At 44.0% G+C, this 25,873-nt stretch overlaps 1 long non-coding RNA gene across 1 annotated transcript in view; it reads right to left on the minus strand.

The window, feature by feature from the left end:
- Nucleotides 1-437: 437 nt before the first annotated feature.
- The window catches only part of LOC128076332 (uncharacterized), an 81,579-nt gene continuing 56,143 nt past the window's right edge, over nucleotides 438-25,873 (minus strand). Inside the window, exons 5-8 of the long non-coding RNA XR_008204352.1 lie at nucleotides 25,687-25,845; nucleotides 11,164-11,250; nucleotides 4,812-9,419; nucleotides 438-3,710 (exon numbers count right to left, since the gene is read on the minus strand). This is a non-coding gene — a long non-coding RNA (uncharacterized LOC128076332). The remainder of the gene's footprint in view (nucleotides 3,711-4,811; nucleotides 9,420-11,163; nucleotides 11,251-25,686; nucleotides 25,846-25,873) is intronic.

Here is a 25,873-nt window from a genome sequence, read left to right on the forward strand (position 1 = left end):
GTCACCTACTCTGCTGGAGGAGATGCTGGGCTGGGGCAGAGACCGTGGGAGATGGTATGAGGGCATGAGAGCTGATAGCAGTGCCACTGCCTGATGTGGGAGTAAAACCAAGCCAAAATAATAATAATTTAAAAAAAAAAACAAACAAAACACACAAACCAAAGATATCTGCCCTGCAGAAACACCACCCAAGTGTTTATCTTGAGATTCCTGAGACATGGGCAGCCTTAGGGAGAAAAAAAAAAAAGAATACTTTTATAGTAAGAAACCCATGCATTTGAAAGCAGCAGAAAGCAAATAGCACGAGCCCTGCCGTCCCCCACGCTGTGGGGAAGGCATGCGGGCACGATGCAGGTCCCCGCTCTACAGCCCGGCATAAAGGCGGGCGAGCAGAGAAGGAGGGGAAAAACACACACGCACAAAAACACAAAACAAAGGACGTGTAAGCGCTTTCATTTATTTTGATAATCCTCCTCCTGCTCCAGAGCGTTTTGCTGTCTTTGTCAAAGTGAATGACAACAATTTGGCCAACTCTCTCTGAGCTGCGCTCAGCAGTGACAGGCAAATTATCAGAGGCCCTGCACTCCTTATTATCGGAGGAGAAGTCATCAGGAGGACGTGCGGAGGATCCCTCTCCCCTGTCACTATTTGTCAGTGGGACAAGGGCCACTGCTATGGGTAGCTGACAGGTAATTTCAACAATAACAATTACTCCTATTACTGGTGTCATAAACAATTCGCCCAAGGCATGACAATAGCAAAGCTTTATAATTCAATGCCATATAAATAAATGCCAGCAGGTAACAAGTAATTTAGCTCCAATCAGGCCTCGGCCCCGGCATTAATATTGTTATTGCAAGAAGATGGAAAATTGAAAAAATTCAATATGTTAATGAATTAAGAGGGGGTCAGAGGCTAAGGGAGGGGAGGAGTGAGCGGGAAGGGAAAAACAAAAGCAAAAGCAACAAAAAGCCATGGCTGGGCCCAGCCCCACGCGTGGCACTGCACGCACTGCAGGCAGAAAGGCACCGAGCTGCTCTGATTGCTGCACTATAAACAGAGCCCTGGGTGACACGTCCTGCACGGTGCAGATTTAACAGAGGGGAAAGGTTTGTTTAATGCTTCACCACTTCAGGGCACGCTCCGTGGTTCCCTTCAGTTTCATCTTTTTCAGTCAGCTCTGTTAAAGCGCCAATCCTTATTTATCACGAAGAAGGATTTCCCCATCCTCGCCCTGTCCTCCAGTGCCCTGCCCAGGCCTCCCGTGGAACCCGCAGAGTGATGGGCTCAGGTTCAGTGCCTCACTCAGCCCACTCTGCAGGTTTATCACTTGTCCAGCCAAGACAATGCGGCATCAGCCTGACAGCAGTAAAAGAATTTGAAGAATCCCTAATTAGGAGAGCTGCGGAGCAATTAACGCATGTCAAATTTCACTTCATCAAGTGCCACTCTAATTTTCCCACTAAAAATTAATGGACTTTCGTGTGTGTGTGTGCGCGCGCGCGTGTGCGGGTGCGTGTCCCCTCAAGGCAATGTTGATTCAAATCTGCTCAAGATGCAGCGTTGCACAGCTAAGCATCTTCTTGATTACAACCCGCCACACTTCTAACTGCTTTCATTCTCACTGCCACAGATACTTTGTCAACAGTCAAATTATGCCACGCTGATAACAATGCATAATGGTCTTCCTCAAAGGAGGCTCCTGTCACGGAGCAGCCTTTCATAAAAATGTACCATTTTCTTCCCCAGGAAATATATCTGTCTGACAATGAAGTTTTTGCGGTTTCGGCATTGGCTGCAGTGTAATCCTTTATTCCCCCCCCCCTCCCCTTTTTCTCCTTCTCTCCCCCCTGGCTCCTGCTGTAATTTATTTATTTTTGAGCCCATCTGAAATCACGGCAGGGCACTGTTTGAAGAGCCAAGCAGAATGGAAAATATTTATAGTCACTGTTTGTACTGCTTTTGCTGAACCACTTTGCTCCAAGACATTTTCAAGAGCAACGTGCTCTCTCCAATACTAGTGACTTCTTTTTCTTTCTCTTCTTTTTCCTCCCCTCTCTCCCCCGCATTTAGGAAGGTGTGGGGCAGGTTCCTGCCCTCCCATCTGGAGCATGAGCCCTGCTGACGTCAATGGGAGTTGTGCCCGCTGCTGTAAACATGTTGGGACATTCTCTGATAATGGATGGGGTTTGGGTCTCGTGTGGTGCCAGCGTCCTCCGGGGCACCCAGGACAAATCTCCTTTTTGTCAGAGCAGAGGGCGAGAGCCTGCCTAGGTCTGCCTCTGGGCTCCCTGCTCCTCACTTTTGCTGAGAGATTGATATCAGCAACAAGAAGAGGGGTTGATATGAATAACATAGCCTAAAGATTATCTTTTTCCCTTGAAGTTTCGGAGTACATTTCAATACATTTGTCTTCTCACAAACCTGAAGAGCAAATATGATTCTTCCTGCTGCAGGGCTGCTATGAGAGAACAAGTACTCCCATGGTATTGCTAGGGAACGCACACCTTAGTGCGTGCTTGCATTATAAAAAAAAATCAACACCACAAAATATGTATTTCCCTTTATCCAAGACACCTTTCCATCGCCAACTTCTCTCCTGCTGCACACAAATGATGCAAAAGCAGCAGGTAATGTTGCCCGCTCCACCTCATGCTCCCTTACATCCACCCCTCCCCTTCGGCCACCGCCATCCTGCAGTTATTAACCCTTCCTGGCGCCTCTGGAAGTGGGGGATTGGGGGCTGCTCCCCTCTCTGCATCCCTGCTGAGGCAGAAGAGCAGCACCGGGGCTGCATTAACAAAGCCTGTCTGGGTCGATGCACAGGGAGCACGTAGGGAACCGAAGCCCTAAAAATTGTAATGCTGGTTTTAAACAAAGCCGAGAGATGCACTCTGCCTCCAAACCCCTTTTTTTCAGGGCAGGGGGAGAGGGGGAGGGGGGGGGGAAAACTAAAAAAAGCCGTCGTAAAAATAATAGGCAGGGCTGTAAATTAAAGAAAGAGAGAAAGAAAAATGGGATGATATAACGCATCCTGTGGTAATCAATTTTACCTCCAATATCTGCTTTTGTTTTCAAAATGCTAAATAAACAATACATAATGCATCCCTCATCAGCCAAAACCATGAGGGCTCTGTGCTCAAATAACAGGAAACATATTCAATTTTCCTAACAGAAGACAGTTCATTAAGCTGTGCCACATCAAATAAAACTTTAATTTCTCCAGCATCGGAGTTGCAATGAAAGCAATTGAGGAAGATGAGCCATATGGTACTTCTATCAGCAAACACATATTGCTCATTCCCCCAAAGTTTTCTAATTCTGCTCCCCAGACCTGTGTAATATAGATAATGTGCTCTGAGCGCAGCAACCATGAGCTATCTGGTGTACACTTCTAATACTGTATTTAATGGGAAATAATGAATCATAAAAGCCTTGCAGAAGACGGCTTTTGCTAACCTAAATCTCAGCTGTAATTTCATTGTTCTGCGCCTAAGATGCCGCTTGCCCTTTTCAAACAACAGCGGTTGAACATAATTATGCCGCCGCAAACCTGGGCTGCAAAAAGAGCGGCTCCCGGCCCTACCAACTTCCATTAACTCCTGAAGCCCCACGCCGGGGCGCCCGGGTGCAGCAGCCGGCTCCCAGGGGTCAGGGCAGCACTCCGAACCGCTTCCTCTCCGCTCTGGCCCCAAAATCGCCACGGGAGGCTGTGAAAAATTAGGAGATCTGCTTGACATCGGGAAATCCGACACTTGCCTTCTCTAACATCTCTAAGTACCATAGCTGTATAGCGTAGTAAGAGACGGATTTTTTACGTGTATATATGTTTTTTTTTTTTTTTTTTCCCCTAAGAGGTAAGTCTATTTTTCTTCTAAAAATTGTGCTTGGTGCCCCGAGCAAAGGGCTGCCCAAACTTTATGGTGTTTGTGCTCCCTTTATAAATGTGTAACAACCTATGTAATGGTGCTGTCAGGGTCGGGGCTGCGCGGCATCGCTGTGCTGCCTTGCTCTGCCTTTCTCTCCGCGTTTCAGCTAATGGCAAGGGATGGGGCTTGCTTTCTGTAGTCATCCGTACGGACACATATGGGGAGCCGTAAGGGCAGAGGTGAGAATACAAAGATGTTATTTGGGAGCGACCAACCCTGCTTAAAAAATGCCTTAAAGTCATCTGAAGGCAGCCCCTCGCTCTCCACCCCCCGCCACCCAAAGCAGGGCTAATTTAAAACACGATCTAGATACATTAATTCTGCATACTGAAAGCATATTTTAGTGTCCGTGTTTGTTTTGGCAACGCAGGAACCCCAAACAACTACATTTGATAACAAGAAGACTTTTTATAAAAGTTAGCAATCGCCTTTTTAAAAAGCTTATTAAAATCAGCATGCTCGATGGCTGCCTCCGCGTTTGCTCCGAGGCTTGATTGCGCTCATTAACGCTGCCTGCTCGGGTGCTGCTTTGGGAAGCCTCACGCCTGGCTTTTCTCCTCCGTGCCCCCCCCCACCCGCTGGCCCTCTGTTCTCTCCACGAGCTCCTAAATTTCGGCGCACCCAAGCCCCGCGCAGAGCCCAACAGGTACCGGGAATGGCACCGGGAGCCTCCAGCCAACCGCACCGAGCAGCGATACCCCCAGCCGGCGGAAAAACAAAACAGCGCATTGATCATCGCCCCTGAATGCCTTAAAAACAAATGTTTAAACAGGTTTTTTTTGAACCGGCGCAGAAAGCCTCTGCATGCTCCGCTGGGTTACAATAACAATGGTCTATTGCAATGTAAAACAAGCTGGAGGATAAAAAGGTGCTTTTTGTTACCATTTTATCAAAGCTGTTCATCTTCTAGCTGCAGGCAGCATTTTGCTGGAATTGCAGATATTTCTCTGTCCAGGCTCCTTTGTTTGTGCATCTCATTTGCATATATTTATCTCCAGCTGAGGGTGCTTTCAGCTCATTACGGCCTCCCCTCGCATTATTTCATAAGCCAGCTGCTGGGAGGGATTTCACCTGTGGTGACTGAGAAAAGAGGGGTGAAAAACCAAATTCTTCATAAAAAGGAAATCTTCTGACTTTCTTCCCCTATAAATGGGCACCATTTGTGTTAAACAGCCTCTTGTCATGATAGATGCCTCCTGGGGTCAGGGGGGAAAGTTGAGCTGAAGGTCAGCAGTAAAACAACAGACAAACCAGACGCCAAACTGGTTCCTGAGCTGTCGGTGGGAGCCGCGGTACAACCAGGTCTTGAACCTTTTTCAACCTCTAATAAAACAGGGGAAGAATCTGAAGTGGATCAACCAGGCCCCAGAGGAAGCCGCACGGAAAAACACAAATAATATCAATATCGCGCAGCCACGGGAAACAATGGGGCAGCGCTCGGCGTGACATGCACGCTGCTATTGTTTCAAGAGCTGGGGAATTAATTCCACTTATTTATTTAAGGCGTGTCAACTCGCTGCCTAAACCTGTTTCGGTGTCAAGATGAATAAAACTTTTATGGCTCATAAAATAGAGCCATTCATCTCAATGTTCTTTGTGGTGCCTGTTGTATTTTTTTTTCTCCTCTCCCCACGGCGGGCTGAGCCTGGCGTCTCGGCGCTACTGGCTCACTCGCACCAGCGCTGCACTGGGCTGGCATCTGGAGCGGGCAGCATCCCCTTGTTTCTGCAGGGTCTCATTCTGCATGAGCAGGGATGTCGACGTGTGATGCCCGTGCTCTGAGCTCTGCTATTCTCAGGCACATGGTACAGCTCAAAAAGTAGTGATGGAAATGCAAAATCAGACAACGGCAACAGCAGCGTGGTCACGTTCCTATTGCATCCGCTGCTTTTCTGCTGCTTTTAATTGGGCTTTGGAATGAGCAGCACTACGTGCACATAGCATGGGTATCGCGGGTGGCAGTGACTGGGTGAAACTCCTGTGGATGTGAACTCGTTGCCATGAGGCCCCTTCCCCTCTCCCTATCCTCAACCACACAATGAATTCATATCACCTACAGTGCTTTGGACCAACAGGTAATAAACTCCAATAAAGCACGCTTTTTATCAGGGAGAAAAAAAAATCCCATTAATTATAGTTCATGACTACTCTAAACCAAATGTTCAAATAGTAGTTGGAAATGATGCATAAAATCTCAGCATGTTCTGATAGGTTATAGAGTCGGTGGTTTATTGCAATGTAAAACAAGCCACAGGAAGAGAGGGTGGTTTTGTTTACCATTTTCATCAAAGCTGTTCATCATGTTGATATACTTGTGCTATGTTGTGACCTCTACGTATGTTGCGTTTCATTTGTTTATTTTCCAGGTTGTTGCCACTTTTGCTGCTTTTCATGTCAGAGAAGCAGGGTCCTTTGAAAAATGTCTCATCTGAACTAAACTTCTGCCCACAAACCATAGATGTAAGAAATATTTATTATGGCCGAGCAAGGCTTTTCTTTTCCTTAATCTGGGGCAATTAGTACCTGAATAAACACAGACTGAGCAATTCACCTCTGCACTGAGCATAACTGCACTTTGGAGGAGTTCCTCAGCTCTGCCCAAAGAAGCAAAGCTCCCACTGAAGAACTTGGATCTCACTTTCACCCTGCACAGCCGCCTGTAAACCCTCTGACTTCTAGTGGAAAACCCTTTGCACTCCCCCAACTCTGCACTCCTCAAACCCCAGCCAGGCCTGGCTCTCTCCCCCCGAAATCTTTCACCCCTCTTCTCATTTTTCCTGGGCTCTAATCTAATCACTAATTCCTTTGCTTGGCCAAATAGTTAAAAATGTTAAGTGCTGGCAGTTCCTCCTGCCTCCCCCCTGTATCTGTCTCTGTTTATGGAACGGGCCCTGGTTTCCTCCTTCTCTTGTTCAGCTGTAGGTCTTCAGGTCGGGAGACTGTAAATACACACAGTGCTGCCCTGACCCATAAATCTGAGCAAGGGGCAGCCCTATATATTCAGATAAGCCATGCAGAGAGGGGGAAAGTTTAAAAAAGGGGGGGAGAAATGAGGAATAAAAGCAAAGCAAGGCGAAGGCAATGCGGCAGCTCCATGACCATGCCAACAGGGCATGTAGAATGCCCACCACTGCCCTCTGTTTGTGCACAAATTTTCACAAAATGCATTTGGTTTTCTTAGGCAATGAAATGAAACCCCAGATCTCTGTGGCTTTCTGATGTGCCTTTCTCTTCCCCAGCCCTTTGTTGGTTGATTCCTTCTCCCCCTCCCATTTTATTTCCAGCACCTCTGAAGCTTTCAAGGGAACAGTCCCCCTGTTATTGCTTCTCAGCTCCAAGGTCTTAGAATAAATAACATTGTTATTACTCACTTCACCAATTTCCAAGAAGAAATATTGCCGCAGCAAATGCGAGCAGCACTAATATTTGCAAAGTGATAAATGGATTGCTACATACCTTCCCGTCTGTGTGGCCTCCAGCCATCCCCAGGCCAGCTCCATCTCCTTGGGCGCCTTTGAACAGAGGGGGCTCCAGGCACGGTGCCTTGCACCGATCCCCTCCCTCAGCCTCCAATTGGGAGAGGAGCTCAGACCTGGAGTTAGGTACCGGGGGAGATGGCTGCCCTGCCCACACATACCTGGCAAATAACATACAGTTTAAGCAACAGTTTTTTCTACTTCTCAGATGCGGTGTGGACTCCTCGATTGCACTGAAAACAAAATCTCCAAATTCAATTATTCCCGGGACGTGAGTCATGCTGAAAAACACTTTAAATGTCTGGTAATTAAAAACAAACCGCAACCTCTTGCTTCACCCTACAGTGGCTGCTCCAGCAAAGCTAGCCAGACTGCCACCAACAATGGGCCACTGAAACCCTGCTTTGCTCTCCTCCAAAGAGCTCATGTTGTCCGCCAAGCCCTTCCTGGCTTCCTGCATCCTGATGACATGTTCTCAGCTGAGCCCATTGCAATTCCAGGCTGTGCTCCAAGGGCTACGGTCATTTCACTCGTTTGGCTACTTCATGGCTTGGTTTGAGCTCTTTGGCTTGGGCAAGTGGCTTCACCTGAGCTTGCCCAGGCATCAGAAATGGTGTAAAAATTGATTTTCTTGTGCAGAGTAATAAGCAGCTGCTCTGGAGCATCATCTCAGTGTCCTTGTGCTTGTGTCACATTCTATCTGCAGTAGGGGCAGCGCCAGGAGCTCTCAGTGGGCATTTCTCCCTAGCCCTTTCCTTCTGAAGGGGCTGGTGGGAGCTTTAGGGAACAACTATCAGCATGTAGAGGTTACGTGCACAGGGCAAACAGCATCCTATGTCTTCTAGATGGGTTGATGGGTGCACACAAAGGTTCCTGCAATGCTGGGTGAAGGTGAGGGCACAGTGTGGCTGTGCTGATTCACAGACAAGTCCGCACCCGAGGGGATGGAAAAGGTGGTAGACTGAAAATCTGGGCTACGTATGTATGAATATATACATGTAAATGTACATTTTTTTCTTTATTTTCTTTTTTTTTCCCTAAGAAGTAACTCTAATCTGTAACATGGAAAGTTAACTTGAGAACTGCTGAAAAATAATCACCCAGAAATTGTGGGCAGAGGTACAAAAGGGTTGAGCAGGAGACAATAAAAATCTGTCTGGCAGTTTTCCTCTTGACCGAGGTAAATAACATATTTTCTTTTTTGTTGTTGTTTTTAAGATAAGACAAATTGAAATGAAGGCCATGAAATACAGATAAGGAGAGAAAGTCCTTCAGGATGGGCTTGTAAAAGATCATGCAAAGTACATACAGTTGGGGAGTAGTAATAAAAAGTGATAGTTTGTATTGGTTTCTAATCAAAGGCTTAATACACGAACCATTCATAATGCTCATAAATGTCTGTGTGCACTGTTATACAGGCATGCAGCAATAGATACATAGATGTGGAAGTACATATGTATATATATACATGCATACTGTGCACATACACACATACTTATATACAACAATGCTTATTGCTGGATGAATAAGTGCATGTATTAATAACACAGAGACACATAGGTGTAAGCAAAACCATGCACACAACTGCAGATTCCACCCCAAAATACACAGCTTGCCATCAATGAAAAAGAACAAGGACTGCAAAATTATCTCAGGAAAAAAATGATGAAAGGAAGTGTCAGGGTGAGAGCTGCAGCAGTGTCAATATAGGGAGCCATCCCACTGCTTGCAAGCATTCAAAAACCACAGAGAACTTACCAGCACCTTTCCCAGCCTAGAAGCAGGCAGGGAATGGCTTGAGACTGTGATTTTGGGGCAATTTGTGTTGATTCCTGCTGCCCCAGCAGGCAGGACGCCCTGAGAGATTGGCCTCAGCCAGGAGCAGGAAACACACAGGTAACAAAAGTCAAAATAATTGAATATATACATTCATATGCACACATGTTTCTGTAAACAGGCTTTGAAAGGAGGAAAAAAATCGTGTCTTCATTTTTTCTATTTCTTCTCCTCAAACCTTTTTTTAAAAAAAAAAAAAAAAAAAAAGCCAAGTCAGTTCTTATTTTATCCAGACCAGTTCATAAATCCCAGGTCATAAATCCACATGATATCCCGGGCTGCTGGATTTTGCATTTGGAGCTCTGAAAGACTGATAGCTGAAAGATTTATAAGATCCCAGGTAGCTGGTGTGCTCCCACCAGCCCCACTGCTGAGGGTCCATGCACCCCAGGACACTAGGGAATGTATATTGTACACTGTACAGGGGCAGCTGCCCTGGCATCCTGGTTCTGGTTGGAATGAATGTGTGCAGAAGGATACAACCTAGTCATTTGGGGTGGCCAGGGCATGTAGAGACTTTTCCATGCTGTGAGATGAGGGCATTGGGAGTGTGGAGCTTGCTGCCATCTCCTTCAGCTGTATTGAAATTTTGTTCCTTGTGGTGCCATTTAATAGGAATGAGAGCTCAGTAGGAGTGGAGCATCACTGCTGGCATTTCCATAGTGTCAGAAGATGAATAAGAAGGAAGTGGGAGTGCCCCCCTGGAGGCATTCAAGGCCAGGCTGGATGTGGCCCTGGACAGCCTGGTCTGGTGGCAACCCTGCACATAGCAGGGGGTTGGAACTAGATGATCATTGTGGTCCTTTTCAACCCAGGCCATTCTATGATTCTATGATTCTATGATTCCCTGACAAGAAAATGGAGATACCGTGGTTCAAGTAGGTGCAGCAAACAATGCAGCCAACAAAGCAGCACGTTTGTATTCCCTAACGAGTACTGAATTATTATTATTATTACTATTATTATTATTATTTTCTGTAGGTTCAGCGGGCATTGCATGTGAGCCCATGTCACTGTGACAAGAGTCATCCCTGAAAAAGATCCTCTTCAATGTGATGTGTCTTACCTGTCTGCATCCATAGGATGCTGGAAGGACCCCTACAGCTTTCCTTCCAATATTTACTCCTATTTTTTTCCTTTGTGACCATATTAAAGTAAATTAAATATTTTTTTTTCCCAGATTTTCACTGACAGACATTGCTTTTATGTATATACATATATATATATATATTTATATAGGAAAACCACTTCTGCAGTCGCAGTAGTTCCTTTAGAGCTATAGGGCTAATAACTAACATTGCCACTGAAAACAGACCATGGCACTTACAGGGGAATTGCAGCAGACCCACAGAAGGATAAGTTGCAGGTTATTCCCCAAATCTCACCTTTTTCCAAGCCCAGGAGTGGCTCTCATGAGAGAGCATCACTGATGGCAGCACCCATGCTTCATCTGTACCGGTTTGAGAAGCTTTGCTGTTCTGTGCATATTCAAGCCACTGACTTTATTAGTGTTGATTATGTGCAGTTTTGCAGCTTTAAAAGGGCAAGTCATCCTGAAGTTTCCTTTCATTAAAAGCATCCACAGGAGCTCCTTTTCTTTCCCTCTGTTTCTTCTAATTCTGTTACTATCTCACTAATTACAAATGCTGTACAAGAACTAGTATTGAGCTATAGAAACGAAAGGTCAATATAAGAACAACACTTCATTTGTAAATAATATGGCTCTGCAATCAATTATCTCATTTTCACAGAAGACATATTAATCTAGGAGTAAAGGATGGAGACATTTGGAGGATGTGCAGAAGGGATCTTTAAATGTTAAATGTTCTTTAGCATGTGCTAAATAAAGGCTTCAGCAGAGCAAAAATGTAGTGCATAGCACTGACACTCCAGGGAGATTCTTTAGGTCAAGTGATTTGTACCTTCAAAATAGTTCTCCATTGCACTGTAAAGCCTCTGCCACTGGTGGGCTGATGTTATTTAGGATGATAGCTGCAGCAGAGAAAATACTGCAAAAAGAAAAAAAAATAAAGGTCATCAGTAAAAAAGGTGCACGTTCGGATAGGTGAATCTAGCGTTCTTTGCACTGGCTGCAGTTGGCCAGCATAGGGGTGTGCAGAAAGCTGCTCTCAATAAAAGAGCCACTGCAGCATCATTGCCTCTTCCAAGGCTCACAGCAGGAATCCATGTCATGATTCAGAGATAGGCATGTGGGACACAAAACCATAACCATCTCTAGAGGAAACTGTAAGGAAATACACTCCCTGACCTAAAACCAGCTCAAGATTTCCTCAGGCTCCCGTCAAATGGCAATGAAAAGCTCCTGTAGGCTTCTTCCCCAAAGAGACAGCAGGAAGAAGGGCATGCATGCACACCTGCTTGTTTTTGCCTTTCTGCTTCAGACTTACTGTATATCCACCCCATGGAAACAACATAGGATGGAAAAAAAGAAACAAAATTCCCCCTGGAATGATTCCCAAAGTAGAGCAGGTTTGCTCACCCCAGCGGGTGCACCATATCTTCTCACCCCAGAGGGCCCTTCCAAGTACTGCACAAGCTCCGTGCCAAAATAAATGTTACTTCACCATCGAGCATGCAGAAGAATGAAAATCTGGATATGTGTGAGTGAGAAAAAAAGAGCCCAAACAGGAGAGCCTTTTTTTTCTGGTTATAAAGCCCTGGATGATCAAGGCTGTTCTGCTCGTTCAAATGTAGGCAGTTTGTAGATACCCAAATACACACCCAGCCATGGAAAGTGCTCCCCCTCTGATTCCAGCCAAATCCTTTCTAATTCTCTTTAAATGTTCCAGGGCTTTTTTGAAATTGCTATCAATGCCAAACAAATGCCTTAGATCTTTCTCTTTTTTTTCTTTCCTGTCTTTAAATACTCGCCTTATTTTTATGCAGCCCAGTTACCGCTGTACATGGAAAAAGAATCTAGAAAGAGATCTGGTTTGCTTTAGCCTTTAAAGCGTATAGAGTTAGACACTTTAACCTTCTTTGTATTTACTTAGTTGCTTTAATATGATTCCTGTAACCCCTATAGTTCTTTTCTTTCCATACAACTTATTAAATATTTATAATACAGTAGCCCATACACATCAGACAGGTCAGGTTTTTATTACATTGTGTTTGCCAGAGCGATCCAGTAAATCATAACTCACACTCCCCCTGAAAGTTAGAAAACTGAGATTGCTCAGGTGAGCTTGTGCTGAGTTTGAGAGGGTCTAGCTTAAAAACAAGCCAAGCTGGTTGGTTGGTTAGACGGACTACCTGAACCAGAAAATAATAGATCCCCAAAAGCAATAGATCTTCCCGTTGTGCTCCTTGGCTGGGTACATACCCATCTTTCAGAGCCTTTGCCATTGCTGTCACATGTCACCGAGTTGGGATCTTCATGAACCGCTGAGTCTCCTTCAAGCCCTGGGCTAGCAAATATTTTCCCCTCAGACATTTTATTCAATGTCTTCTGGATCTCCTGGGCCTTTGTTGCACACGACTGTTGCTTCTTCACGCTGTGTGCTGCACAGACCTGTGCCGATACGCATGGGGTTCTCAGCACTGGTGATCAGTTTGGAAGGGAAACAAACCTCTTCCAGGCTGCCTTCCCAACAGGGTCTCTCTGTGGTGAATGCTCCTTCATGCAGTCTGTTCTGCCATTATTAAATGCAGCCTTCCAGCGTTTTCCATGCTGGAGCTGCATTACAAGTCTTCAGGCCGCATTGCCAGTGCCTGAGCAGCAACAGAGTTTTGGCGCTAGGGGCAGGCAGCTCAACTCATGGGGGAACCAGAGCCCTCGCCCTCATACCCACGCTGGTTTCAGTCTGCTGCCCTGGAAGCTTTCATAGGAAACACTGCAGAGCACACAGAACGTGTACTCCAATTCAGCTGGGAACTTTTGCTTCATTTCATTGTTGTGAACCAAAATATTTTAGATATTTGATTTGTCTTTTTTTTCTTTGTTCTTGCTCTCCATGCCTCTTGGAGTGCTAGAATGAAAGACACTCATGTACGGGGCTTCTGTGTCTTCTTTTAAACTCCTGCTCCTCTGCCTCCTGCTTCCCCTCCTTTCCTTTACTCCCTTAGCTCTGCCCTGCTTTTCCCTCTCTGGAAAAAATGAAACTCTGTAATTGCCTCTCTGTGTGCTTACAAAAATACAACCACAACTAATTGATAAAGATGGTGAGACATTTTATTTGGTTGGGAGGGTGGAAGATTTCTTCTTCTTACCCTCTGAATTGGCAGCACGGTTTTGGACTTCCTGACATCCCCCTTTAGATCTGAAAGCTGAGGCTGGTGTTTAGGCAGGCTGGGCTGCCTGGCTGGGACATGCCAGCTTTGGCTTCATGCTATGGGCTGTAAAGCCTCAGCAGTCTGTGGCTCTGGACTCCCAAGGACTGGGACTTGCACAGAAGTCTATGTGGCAGTGACACCAGCACAGGGCAGGTGACACTACAGTGCCATGTCTCCAGTATGACTTCAGCATCACCACGACTGAGAAACATGGAATCTATTCCCAGCCTTTGGCGGCAGCAACCCACAGGGCAGCACACAAAAGGCAAATCCAACCTGTGTTGCCTACAGGCTGAACAGCCCTTATTTTCCACAGCCCAATCTCCCCTTGCTTTCATGTTCTCAGTGCATTTCCCCTTTCTATCTTAAATAAGAAAGGATAATGAGAGAAGCAATGCAGGTAATGTACCACTCCTTTAAAAACCATCAGGCTGAAGTCCTAAAAAACCCAATCCTTTTTTTCCCTACTGGAAGGGGATTCTTACAACCTAAGACACAAAGCTAATACTTGCAGTACTGTGGCTCCAATCGTATTTTTTTTAACAAATGATGGTGAAAAGATGTGATTTTTTACAAGCAAATAGGAAGAAAAAGCCTGAACACACCCTGGGAACATGTTTAAGAAGTTGATTTATGCTTCATGCTGAGCCTTACACCTGCAGTTCAAGCAAAACTCAACTTTGCCGCCCCACAGAGTCTAGTTTATTAGGTATCAAGGAGTCACAAGAAGCCGTGTAATTAAAACTGTAATTAACTGGAAAAGGAAAATGCCACCTGAGTTTTGAGAGGCTGTCAATTTTATTTCCATTACAGCTCTCCTTCTGGTCCTTTTGTCTATAGGGTGTTTTTTTTTGTTGGTTTTTTTTTTGGTTGTTTTAATCGTCTGGATAAGGAAAAGAAAATGTTTTTCTTCTTTTCTCATTATTAACTAGAGAAGCCACAAAATTCTCCTACATCTTTGATCTCTGAGAAAGAAGAAAGAAATCACTCACTTGTTTGTGAACTGGGATGTGTGTTTACATGGAGGCATTTCTCACTGCATTTGGCAACAGGTGTCAAGCGTGGAAAGAACCCCAAATTGTCCTCCCAGCTCCGAGCTGCTTTGACAAAACACGATACTCCACGAGCAGTGGGTCTCCATGCAAGCAGCACGAGGTGCCGTGGTAATGAGGCAATTATTTAGCAAGGTTTAAAGAAGCAAAGACTTGGGTAAACTTGGCGTAAGTCTTAGTAAAATGCAGAACGCCATTAACAAGCAATTACCTAAAAGGGGAAAGTGATGTGAACAAAGATAGGATCTATCTTAGAGGTTGTTACAAGGGAGATTTATGAATATATATAAATTTTGGTGGTGGTGATGTTTGTCTTAGAAGAGATTAAGAAGGGGCGTTTGATGTTCTCTCCTTCTCCATTTAACAAGTGACAGAAGCCCATCAAGAAGTACCAACCTTCAGAAGGAAGGCTGTTAGCGTAGAAAGCAATTTTCCTCCAGTGCTGTTCCAATGTTCTCATTTTTTTTGCTCTTTTTCCCCCCACCCTTAAACATTCACTGTTCCTCCCCTCCCAGAGCAACCTCAGCTTGCAGAGGGCTTGGGACCCTCCAAGTCAGGAGGCAGATCCCCACCAGGGCTAATTTGAGGAAGTGAGCCGGAGGTACCCGCAGCAGATGACACGCAGGGCTCAGCTTCTTATTCAGCTCCAAGTCAGCAGGGGCACCCCCTGACCATCTGTGGTCTATAAATTACAGTAACACCGGCACACACTGCTTGTAAATCACCAATGAACAGGCTTTACCTTATGACACACTACATGAACCCTGTTGGATATTCCAATAAACTCCCATAAACCATCTGATATAAACTCTGGATTATGTTTCTTTGGGGGTAGGAAAAAAAATCTCTGAATTTTCTTCACTTGCATGAACTTCTCAAGTGTGAAACGAAGATGTGCCCTAAGTTGCATTGTGTGTTTACATATCAGGTTTTCTTATGAAAGAGATATTTTCCTCCACTGTCATTATTACTAAATACATTTCACTTCTGAAGAGTGCATTATTCTTGACCTAAATGGGGTCATTGCTCTTCTGCTTAAAAGGATAAACAAACAAATAAATATGTATGTACTACTGCATTTCACAATTGCAATTTAAAATGCGTCCATGGCATGTCTTCCATCCCAGATGGCACTGATCACAGAATAAAAATGGGGTGGTTCAACATTGCCCTATGCTTTTTGGAGCAGCAAGAAGGCCTTGAATCCAGTCTGCCATCTGGGCAAGAAGCTTGGAGGGGAAAACCAGCTGGAAAATCAGTTATTCTGGATGGCAATGTTACTTCCATCCTTGTTTCTTAGGCCTACAGAGGCTAGCTGCACCGATAGAAGCCTTTAAAGACATTGGCCCATTGAAATAATCTGGAAAGGTGTTCCCATCCCATGGAGAAAGGGAAGCAAGGCAATGCCCCAGTGGTCTCCTGTGATGTAGGTGGTTGTGGTGTGGCCCCAATAGATACTGGAGACTCCATATCTGCAAGAGCATTCCATGGGAATCAGTGTCCCTCTGCTGGCAATGAACATCCAATTAATTAATACTCGTGGGTATTGTTCTTTGTAAATCAGAGCACTATTCCTAAGATCCAACCAACACTACACTGATGCCTTACTACCTAAGAGATACATGCTAGAAAGCATCTACTTTATGTAAAAAAAAAAAAAAAATAAAAAAAAAATAAAAAAAAATTGAAGCAGTGAGAACATGTTCTGTAGAAGTAACAGCCCATTACACAGTCCTAGGAAGGATGCACCTGATTGAAATACTTGGAATATTTTCAGAAGCAATTCTTTCCTCACCAGAAATGCACATTCACAGCACCCACTGAACCTAGGTTGAGTCTGCCTGATTAGTTTAATATCAGAAAAATAAAGCTGTGAAAAAATAAAATGGATTTTAATCAAATTTCCTCGCATTTTATTGGGGAAAACAAAAACAAAACATAATAAAACAACCAAGAAAAGAAAAAAAAAAAAAAAAAAAAGCAAAGAAAACAGATGTAGCATAAAGCTTAAATACAGCCAACCCTCCTCAACTCAGATGAGTGCCCTGTCTTTTCTGGACATGTAGGGAAGTGTTGGTTCACAAGCCCTGTAAGCTGGAAGCAGAGCACATGGAGCATCATTGCAACAAAACCAGGCCCCACTTTCCCAGTACAGAGCTCCAGAGCAGACCTTGGCCTTACTGCATCAAGGCTCTTCCTACCTCTGCCCCTCACCTTGGGTCCCATACCCCCCATGGACCCCCTCACTGCTCCCCCAGCCCCGTTCCATCTGCCCTCTTCTGCACAGCCCAGCAAGAACAAGAAGTGATAGTGCTATTTCTGGTTTTTAACAAGATTTGGAAAGCATTCAAATGCCTGACTAAGTGGTTGGAAACAAGGAAGCAGAATGATGTTTTGGCATCCCACGATGTGTGCATGAAGAGCATAGACACAAACACATTGAGCGCACATACTGTAAAACAAGATTACAAGGAGAGTACGACTAATAAAAGCCTATTAAAACATCATGGATGCTCTTGCTGCTCGTATGTATGCCCACGTATTAAAATAACAAATATTCCATATGAACACACAATTTGAACATGACAGATTGCAGATATAACTTTCAGCAGCCTTTACATGCACGATGCCAACCTATAATTAATGTAGCCTATCCTGAAATTAGAGGGATTTATTGATACTGGCAGAAAACATTTGCAAATAACTTTGGGAAGTTCATGACATACCTTGTATCTCCAGGGATTTCATTCAGTTTTCCATTTTTCTTCCAGCTACTATCAATAAATTCATACTGAGCCCTCAGTGCACTGAGCTAGAGGGCATTCACAAACACTGCTGGAAGATCTCAACAGAAAGTTTTAAGATGTAAACGTGAAGGGAGAGCCCCATTACTTTACAATTTATTTCATTTGCTTTCACATGCACCGAGGGGGGCAGAGGGGTTGCATTTAATGTTTGCAGATGGAAAAAAAAGCCAAAGTAGACCATAGGCAAAGCAAGTTGCAAGAGGGTCAACTCAAATTCTCTAGAAAGAAAACAAGGAAAATGCATTGAGCTACTGCCTAGACAGGAGGCAGGCTGCAATGCACGTATCACACAGACCAGGTGATGCATCAATGGAAAGGTTACAACTTTTATTAGGGCCAGATGATAGAGTAGCGAAAAAAGTGTGAAGACAGCCCCTTCCCAGAGGAATGGAGGTGCTCACACCTCCAGATTGGTGCAGAATCTTTTGGTGGTCAACGAGCAGCAGTGGAATCCCAGTGGTGTAGTTCATGCGCCTTGCTTTCTACAATAATCACAGTTAAGAAACTTGGCTGTGACCATACATATTTAAAAATGTATGTACTTGGAAATAACTAATGACAACGCTTCCACCGAAAGGAAGAGCTGCATCTGAACTGCAGAGACCATCAGCTCCTCCTGACTCCCAAAACTGGCTCTGCAGCCAAGAGATATCTCAGTAAGGTCATATCTAATGAGAGCAAGAACTACTTCACTGCTTCCAGAATCGAGGCGTGAGCAGGGCCAGCGCTTGCAGCACCCAACGGCAGTTTGGTCAGGTGTCACAGGGCTGCATTTGTGTGGAATCGTGGGAATCTGAGGTAGTGATCTCACACATGCATCCACATGGCAAGTGATTGCCTATCTGAATGAAGAAAAAAGACAACACCACCTGAAAATTATCCCCAAATCTGCTTCTAAACTATTTCTTTAGTTACCCTTGATGCATGGACTCTGTTCGAATACAGCAAGCAGAGACTGCCCATGAAATACTGCAGTTGCTCAGAGAAGGTGCCATGCCCATCCTCCTGACCCTTTCCAGCACCCTTCCCAGCAATATCTCACAGACTGCATCAAACAACTAATGTTCCTCATGCTCTGCTCTCCCACGTTGAAAAAAGTTTCCAGTACAGCAATGTCTTCAACTCAACATCCAAAAGCCATTGCTCCAGTCAACTTGCGTTTTATCTTGGAGGGAGAAAGACAGCCATTCTGATAGAAATGTAGAACCATTTGTTGGAAGGGACCCCTAATGGTCATCTGATCCAATCCCCCTGCAATGAACACGTGCAGCTCAGAAGGTGCTCAGAGCCCTGTCCAGCATGACCTTGAGAGTTTCCAAGGACAAGGCTCCCATCACCTCTCTGGGCAACCTGATCCAGCACCTGACCACTCTTTTAGGTTTTAGGTTATAACACATCATGACTAATAGAAAATCACAATTGCAAACCAAGATATTGCACTCTTTAATTGCAAATCAACCAGGATGGAAGAATGGGAGGTGTTTAGCTTCCTGCTTTCTCTTGCTGCTTTATCTGCTCGTTTGTAGTGCATATTTCTCAATGTGTTCACATAGAATGGTAAAAAATAATCAGGGTATACTAAGCCACTCCTGAAGCTTGCTTGGATGCCCACCTCTAGCCTGGTAAGCTGAGTCATGAAAGAAAGCTGATACTCAAGGTGCTCCACCAGAAATGAGTGGAACTCACTTGTCTTCCCTTCCTATCATGTTTCCATTAAAAATGTGAGGTCTTTTTTTGTTCTGTTTCTCCTCTGGAAACATAGAAAAAAAAAAAAACAACCAACAATCTCATTGCAAGGAAAAGAACAAAAACAGCTTAAAAACCTGGAAATGGCCATTTCTGTTTTGAGTATAGGAAAGTAATCATCTTCCCATTGGGGCAGTCCACCAGGAGCTCCCTCTTTCAGCCCAGATTTTCCCCAGCCTTGCTCCTGGCAGTGATCCAGGCCCCCAGCGTTCGGGAGAGTTGTGTCAGAGCTCCAGAAAGCCTTGGGAAGGGTTTGAGAAGCCTCTTGTGCCGCCAATCAGGGAATGATGCTGTCAGCTGCGAGGAAGAAGAATTTGAGATTGGCTGTTGGAGCTCTCTGAGCTCAGGAGGGGTTTGGAGGAATGCAAGCTGGGGTTACATAAAACACTGACTCATGCTGAGACATCACGAGTTTTGAAAGCTTCATCTGAGGGATGAGCAAAACCTCAGGCTGCACATCGCTTACAAGCCAACAGGAACCAGGGATGTGCGGGACCTCTGAGAATCAGGCCTCAGCACAGGCTGTTTTTGAAGTCCTGCCACCACTCCCTGAAGAAAATGAGAGCCATACACATCTACCAGGGGGTGAAATCTGTCCTTTTGTTACTCCAGGAAAGATTGGCACAGGCATTTTGGCTCTACCCATTGGAGAGAACTGCCGAAGCCGGAGTAAATATAAGTTATCCTTTTTCTTTCTTTTCTTTCTTGGGCTACTGTGTACAATATTGAAAAGTAAGTCATGCAGATGCTAAAAAGTTGTGCTTTTTGTTAGGATGTTTGAGAATGCAAATGTTTGTGGTTTCACGGACTTGGTAAAAACATTCATGGTTCCCAGTGGCTGGACCCAGCTCACAGCACTGCAACTGCAGATGCCACATCTCCTGGTGAGCCAGGAGCTCTCCCCATAGCTCTGAAATCTCACCATTATACAGGTGATTATGCAAGGAGCAAAAGGAGTGCAGTGCTGAGGACTTCCTGCCCTGCATCACAAACGCAGACCGAAACCACTCACACTGTGATATTCAAATGCAACTTCCAAACTCCATGCTCAGAGACATATGCAAGTAGTTGAACTTCTGGATCCTTTACAATTTTCTCTCTCCTCTTATTTACAGTAGGTACTCAGCATCTCATTAAAAGAAATTTAAAAAATAGTTGAATTATTCAAGTGCTTAAATAAAGATATGCTTGCCTGATGGTGTTTGTCCAAATTTGAAAAAGGTTGCCTGCTTTTAAGCTTTATTTGTCTCTTCTCTTACTTGCAGTTTCTCTCCTATCAGCACACTCACAGAAGGATGAAGATATGCATATGGGCTGTTTGTTTTTCTGTCAGGTCACTGCATAACACAATATTGGGAATAGAAGCACCTAAAAGACTGTGAGAAACACTGACGGTAGGCAAAGCATTGCAGCCATCACTTCTGCATCTCTGGTGTCAAAAGGAAATACAAATAGTATAAACGTACACACCTCACACACATAAGTATGAACATGTATATGCAGTTTATATGCTCATTTTGGTTTGCAAAGCTTGCTTCAACAGGGTCCCAGCTTATCTTTAGGCCTCCACATCTCAATCGTTAGCAATTTAATCACCTTAGAAACTTCTGTGGTGACTAACACCGCGTCTACACTTTTGGCACACGACACTCAAGAAGTTGTTTTAGCAACAGCAGCATGTGAAGCAGAAGCACCATTTGCGAGGCTCAGAATCCTCACAGCCATTCCTTTCTCTTTGGGCTATCGACATTCCTGAGTGCTCACAGCACAGCTGCTCATGGCAGCGCCGCGCTGAGCCACTGGACAGCCCACATATGGCAGTGTGTGGAACAATAGCAACTTGCTGTTGTTATTGTTATATGCATCACCATATGTGTTTATTAGAAACAGCAATAAAAGGATGACAGGCTCCTTCAGCTATCCCTGCTGCTTGGGGAGGAGAAAAGTGAGGGAGTCAGCAGGATAAAGGGAGAGGACTGAACGTTCTCTCCCAGTTTTGGGGAACTGGTGGTGAGGCAGCACAGTCCCACTTGGGGAGCAGAGCTGCCTACCCATAACACTGCAAATGAATACTGCCCCTATAAATAGAGGAAGCAGAAGTCACCTCTCATTCACTTTTGCTGGAAAACTGCTGAAAACTTGGGAAAAATTGAATCCTGATAATTTGGATTTACCTGTATACAGCCTGCCCTCAACTGTGAAGCAGGAAACCTCCTAGTATTTGAAGGGCTTTGGATGAGGATCATGTTTCATATACACATCCATCATGAAAACAGTCAGCCAGTAGGGCGCACATAGGATTGCCTTCACCATTGGTCTACCCTGAAACAACTCCCAGTGTAGAGGAATGCAGGCTGGGAAACCTGCTTTTTTTCAGATGGGGGCTGAAAGACTGCCTTGCCACCATGGCAAGAAAAGTACTGAGGAAGGAGAATGGATATTCCAAGTGAAAAGAGGAGACTAAGACAGCTGAACTGAGCACATGAACCCTTATGACTGCCTATCATTTCCCTCAGCTTCTATTATTTGCTATATCTTAATACAAAGAGGAAAGAAAAACTCATAACCTTTGGCAGCAAAACCAGTTAGAAATGCAACATATCTCATAAAGCTATAAATGCAATGGAAAGTAAAGCAAGGACAGTGACAGCATAGTAGTGAAGTCTTGGGGTGCAGCAAGTAAGAATATGCTCAAATGCAACAGCAACGGACACAGAACAAAGGAAAGAATCTGCTTACCTTCAGAAGACCTCCAGTACATAGGAATCTCCAACAAAACCCCCTTGCCTTTACTGTCAACCCTTTAATAGGGTCTGGAAAGGATTCTGGCTCCACATCTTCTGGTCACTCAGGCACATTACATACACCTGAGTTACCCTGGGTTGGCCCTGCCTTCTCACAAGGTGCTCAATCACTGCTTCAGGCCATGACTCAGCATTTCTGCTAGGTATCTAAATATGTAATACAATGCAATTTTGATATTGCTGAGCTGTCTTCAGGCATATGGAAATCAATAGGATTGGTATTATCTCCAAAGGCAGAAGTGAATTGCTGAGTACAAGATCTGCACATTTTTTCCATGTTCAAATCTTATTTTTTTTAATTTATCTTATTTACCTTTACGATAAATGAAGCTTCCGTCTTGCTGCCTTTTTGCAACCAAAACAACAAAGTTGAACTGCTGTAAAAAAATAAAATGAAATAAAAATTAGTTTGCAGTGATGAGTTTTATCATTTTTATTGCAACTTTCCAACTGTGGTACGAATGAGATTTCCCCTCTTTGCTTCTTTTCTACTTCCTACCCATAAAAGTAGAAAGCTCTAGACAATGTTTTACATCCTTGAAAAGCTCCCAAAGCAGGATTTTCCAGTGCAGTTCTCACAGATTGCTTTTTCTTTTTGCATCACTCAATTTTGCTATTACATTGAAACGAGTGTGAAATGCTGTTACCTCTGATTAAGTTGCTAATAGAACAAATTGTGTAGTTAAAACTACTTTTAAACAGGGTGTTGTTTTCTCACCACAAAAATACAAACATTTTTATGGAATGAACCCAGCCACAAATCAGCTTGGAGAAATTTGTGTATTGGTTTCACACTGGTTGATAACTCAATCTTGAGTGGATTTTTGCCTGATTTTATCAGAAGTTGTTTTCCAACAAACACCTTTAATCCCACTTCCTTTCAGTTACAATCTCCTGAAATAGCATTTTGTGGATTAGAACTATCCCTCTCATACCTTTTAAAAAGCAACAGTAGATCAGACGTTACTGTTTCTTTTTAATTTCAAACAACTACCTTGAATCTGTTTTCTTATTTATTAACAGCAATCCCTATCTTGCACACACAAAAGATCATCAGAGCTTTGCTACTGAGTGAAATAAAAGCAGGATGAGACCATATGGTTCTTGTTAAATGAGCCTCATCTTCTTATTGTTAATGCTTATCTCCAAAATAAAGTATTTCTGCAGAAAGCATATTCCCATAGTATGTTCTCTTTCCAATGACCAGCTGGTTGCCAGTTTGTTATTTGCACTGCAGCAGACCACTTTCATCTATTTCTATTCCAGTCCAAGAACACCATTTGTACATTGTCCAACTTGGAAATGTTAATCTGACACCATTGGTCATGGGCCTTTTAGCTACAAGTGGCAAACTTCCAGCTAGCTGCCAGTTGAGTATTTACACTGGAATCTTTCTTAGCCCAGAAATAAACTATTTGTTCGCCGTAAACATCAGCAACATGCCAATAATTTCTGCAACACACATGGAAGAAGGTGCAGCCTATCACGCGTTACTGCTGGCTTCTCAATAGCCTCGTAAGTAGCTCCTTGGGGAGATGCTGCTTGTCTGGAGCCATGACAAATGGATCCATTTCCCCTTGATGCGTGCACATAACTTTTATTTACATTTGTGGGAGTTACTCACGCATACTGAAAGGAACGGCCCAGAGTGGGATGGTTGGGCAAGAGTCTAGCAGCTACTCCTGAGACCAAGAGCTGTCCACAAGGGCCAAAATGTCAAGAAAACCATGCAGCAAAGAAATCCTATAGCTTAGGCAAAGACACAAGCATGGCACTGAGGAAACTTGTTGGTCCAGGAGCTGCCTGCATGCTCCTGAGCACGGTGATCCTGAGGGATTTTGCTTCGAGGTTGCTATTGCTTCCAGCAATACAATTTATGCTTCCTGCATGAATATTACATTTTGGGCCCTTTTCAATGAAATAAAAGACCAAGAGGAAAAGTTATGCTGGGCTCTGCAATTTAACTTGAGGAATGTTAGGCAATGGGAAGGGTGTGTTTTGTGTACTTTGTTCAACTCTGTTAAAATAAAACATTTCCTTTTTACATATTCCTGTGGTGACCTAAAAATGGGAGGGGCCAAATAAAGTGAGTTCAACATGTAACCATCAGAAATAGAAAACTCCTCTTTAAAGAAAAAGAGAACCCATAACAACAACAGCTGTTTTCCCCTTTGGTTTTACCTTTTTGTTCAGAACATGCAGTAGTCACCTTTTGTGTTACTGCAAGTTAAAACATAAAAGATCGGGTTAGAAAAGAACTGATCCTGTGGAATTACTGTACTTGAAGAACCATTAGGATATACAGCTGATCTGATGATTTATGGACTCCTTGGCACTAAACCATGTCTAAAGCTCAACACTCCCCATTCACCTCCACCTCATGACCAGCAGGAGAAGAAGGTTTCTGCATACCCACGTGGAATGAGCCAGGAGGTGTGCAGCACAGCTAGTTCATCAGGACCTGATGGGCCTCAGCCAAAACAGAATGTTGTGAGGAATTGTGAGGAATGGCGACTTAGAGCCCCTGCTCCCCTATGGACAACAACTCTTGAGCTGTAGCTCTAGAGGTCATAAAAATAAAAAATATTCATATCCACCTACAGTGACTGATAGGAAGAAGCCAACAAGCACCCACCATTGCTAGATACTCCATGCCTTGGGCAAAAAACAGTGCTTCTGTGAAAGTGGGCGCTTGACACCCCCAGTGAGCTGCTCACATGGACCTGCAGTCCATAAAGATTCTATATAGGACGTGTCAATTTTAATCCTGACCTTCGCTAATTTTCCAGAACTTGTTGTCTGGCATCCTCAGCACTCCTTCAGTTTGGAAGTATAGAGACTATACAAATACATAGTTGTATACATCACATCAAAATGTGATAAGTGCACATTTTCCTACCTCACCTAAGGCTTCTCTTGCAACTGAATGAAGGCAAACAAAATATTTTGACGTCTTGAAATACATTCTCTTTTTCCAGGAGGGCAAATAAACAGATCTGACATAAAATAATGTCATAACAATCAGCAATGACAACTTGATTTTTCCTGCTGTAACTTGAAACTCTTCACAGAAGGTTGAAGGAACTCCAGTCTGAGCTCCTGGCTGCAATGAGTGCTCCACTGCTTTGGCATCAGTTTTGTCTGCATTGCTAATTCTACACGAATGCGTTAACTGTAAAAGCGAAGTGTTTTCCCTGCACCTAAGAAAATTCTACCTCACGCCAGCTCAGCAGTGAATGCCTTTCACTTAGAAATCGGACTAGAAATTTGGGCTCAAAGGGAAGATGAAAATTAGGCCTATTTGGGAAGAGATTTAGATAGCGGGGGAAAACCTGGAGGGCTGAGAAGAGTGATTGGACCCTGGGAAATAACATTGTGCTTCCAGAGGAAAAAAAGTTGAGCAGTTGAAGAAAGGCTGTGAGGACTTAGAAGAGAGGCAGAGAAGCCTGGGGCTAATTTTTCCGCTGGCTTATTTTTTTTTCCTCTGTTTATTTGCTACAAGTCAGATTTTGGAGCAATTAGTAAAATATCATGCAAATATTCCCTGTGTGACTGCACATGAACAACTTCAATTTCACTAAACATTTGTCTCGTCGCTCCAAAATACATCTGCTGTTTTCACTGAGATAATCTGCTAAAATATTGGGAAGTAAATTGGAGTTTTTATAAGATACTTATGAAGCAACTTCTTTTTTTTGTATATTAAATATCTCTGACTATCACGGCCTGTTTTCTTGGCTTACCTCTTCCTTCCCCAGGAGGATGTGTGCCGTATTTCAATTACGCACCACTTGTGAGCGACGGGGCTCGGCACCATCTTGTGGAAGAGCTCCAACTGGCTGGGAATGGCTCCGTGCACACTCAGGATGGGAAAAGGGAATAGCACCAGAGATGCCAGCAGCCTATGATGAAAGAAAAACACAAAGTAAA

The sequence above is a fragment of the Tympanuchus pallidicinctus genome, unplaced genomic scaffold, assembly GCF_026119805.1.
Source record: "Tympanuchus pallidicinctus isolate F22 unplaced genomic scaffold, pur_lepc_1.0 scaffold1, whole genome shotgun sequence".
In the NCBI taxonomy this organism is placed as follows: Eukaryota; Metazoa; Chordata; class Aves; order Galliformes; family Phasianidae; genus Tympanuchus; species Tympanuchus pallidicinctus.